The sequence below is a fragment of the Sarcophilus harrisii genome, chromosome 2, assembly GCF_902635505.1.
Source record: "Sarcophilus harrisii chromosome 2, mSarHar1.11, whole genome shotgun sequence".
In the NCBI taxonomy this organism is placed as follows: domain Eukaryota; kingdom Metazoa; phylum Chordata; class Mammalia; order Dasyuromorphia; family Dasyuridae; genus Sarcophilus; species Sarcophilus harrisii.
In genome coordinates, this window is record NC_045427.1 from 293,197,335 (window position 1) to 293,199,529 (window position 2,195).

The following is a 2,195-nucleotide window of genomic DNA, read 5'->3' on the forward strand; positions in this document are numbered from 1 at the left end:
TTTACTACGAAGAAAAGAAATCTCAAGGGAAGGATGTGATAATCTTTTTCAAATAATTAAAGGACTATGTCATATTGAGAAGCTATTAGAATAATTGTGAGTTAGATAGGATGCTGAACTGAAGTCAAAAAGACCAAAGTATAAATGTGGCCTCAGATTTATCTGTGGAGCCTGGAAAAATTATTTAGCTTCTTGCTATTTCAGTATATATATATGAAAAATAAGCATTTACCCAACAAGATAAAATAATATTTATAAAATTATTTGCAAACTTAAAATGCTATATCAATGCTAGCTATTATTAAAACTTGTTATTATATCAATTGATCCAATGTTTATCAAGTACTGACTATTAGCAAAAAGTGTTGCATAGTGAATGTAGGGCTGGTCTTATTGACAGAAAGATTCAGATGGATTCAAGTCCTATGTAAGATTCAGAGTTAACTGTAAGATCACAGATAAGGCATTTAACGAGTCAATAGATTTATATATTAACTAGTCAGTATATTTTTCTTAGATAGAAAGGTTAACAACCTTGTTGATAAAGTGCTTCACTGGAAGAAGTTTCCAAAATAATAGGTGTTTTTTGTTTTTGTTTTCCTTTATTTAGGAAAAAAAATAAGTAAAATCATAGACCTACAACAAGAAAGAACAGTGTTAGACATTATGCTAGGCACAAAGGATCAGAAAGTCAAACACACCTTTCCACTTTAAGGAAACAAGGCATATGCAACTAAATTAATACAAACTAGTTTGCTTTTTTGTTGTTGTTGTTGTTGTTGTTGTTTTTGTAAGGCAATTGGGATTAAGTGACTTGCTCAGGGTCACACTGCTAGTAAGTATTAATGTCTGAGACTGGATTTGAACTCTGGTTCTCTGACTTCAGGGTTAGTGCTCTATGCACTGTGCCATCTAGCTGCCCCTGTACAAAATCATTTTAGAGTTAGAAAAAGTACTAAGAGCTAAGATAACCAGAAAAATCCTGGTACTTGAGTTTAAAGTCATACTAAAGGAAGGACACAAAAAATGTTGGAATTCCAAGAGGCAGAAATAAGGAAGGAAAATACTCTAGGAAAGAGTATTGGATTTTGAATATGTATGGAGACCAGATATGGCATGTTGGGTTTACACAACAAGGCCAGTTTTGCAAGACACAAGTTTAGTTTTGTTTTTGTTTTTGTTTTTTAAAAAATATGAAATCAGTCTAGAGAGATAAATCAGAGCTAAATTTCCATGCCAAAGAAGTTTTTATTGTATCATGTAGACAAAAGGGGATTGCTCTAATTTTTTCCCAGAGGAGTGATATTGTCAGTTTTGTGCTTGTTGATTTTAAATTTACTAACTACTATGTGGAAGAGAGATTAGAGGAAAGACTAGAGGTAGGGAATAGATCAGTAAAGTCAAATTTTATTCCAACTGTATTTGATTGCATGTCTAATCAATCACCTATTCATGTCTTAAGCATATTTTTTTTGTTTGTTTTTTCCTGCTTCATTTTCTGTTTCCCTGTGATTCAGTTTGTTGTTGTTGTTGTTGTTGTTGTTGTTGTTGTTGTTGTTGTTGTTTTCAGCTCCTGGCTTTTCAACCAAAGATAAGTGAAGCATGTGTTAGTTCTATTCCAAATTCTTACTTTTGTGCCATTTATAGATGTTTCATGCAAGGCCTGCTAAGGAGAATTTTTCATGAAATAGTGATAAACTCCCTTTTACATTCTGAGAAATAGGTAAGGAATGGGCTAAAAGTTTGACTACCTTTTCATCTAGCCCCTGAGTAGGATATAAAGCTATATCTTTGCTGGGACATTTTTAATCATTTAATACTTGGAACCACTGGTTCTAATACCAATTGTTTTTAATATATTGTCCCAGGATGGCTGTACCTCCTTAAGGATCTTTCAGAGGTAGGATTGGGGTTGGGTGAATATAATATTTGAGATCAATGTTATATTATTAATAACAATATTGAGGGCTTTATAATTTCCAATAAAATAAACATTACACATATACAAAATTCTTTGATCTCCTTTTTACTTTTTCAAACTGTGGAAATCCTTTAGCCAAACACTTTGAGAAATGCTAGTGATGATTATATGATAATTCTCATTGTACAGTGATAGTTCCTGTTTTCACTTCAATAATCAGAAATGCATGGTTTGAGAGTATTATTTTGCTACTTGAGTTCATAGTTCAGGACTT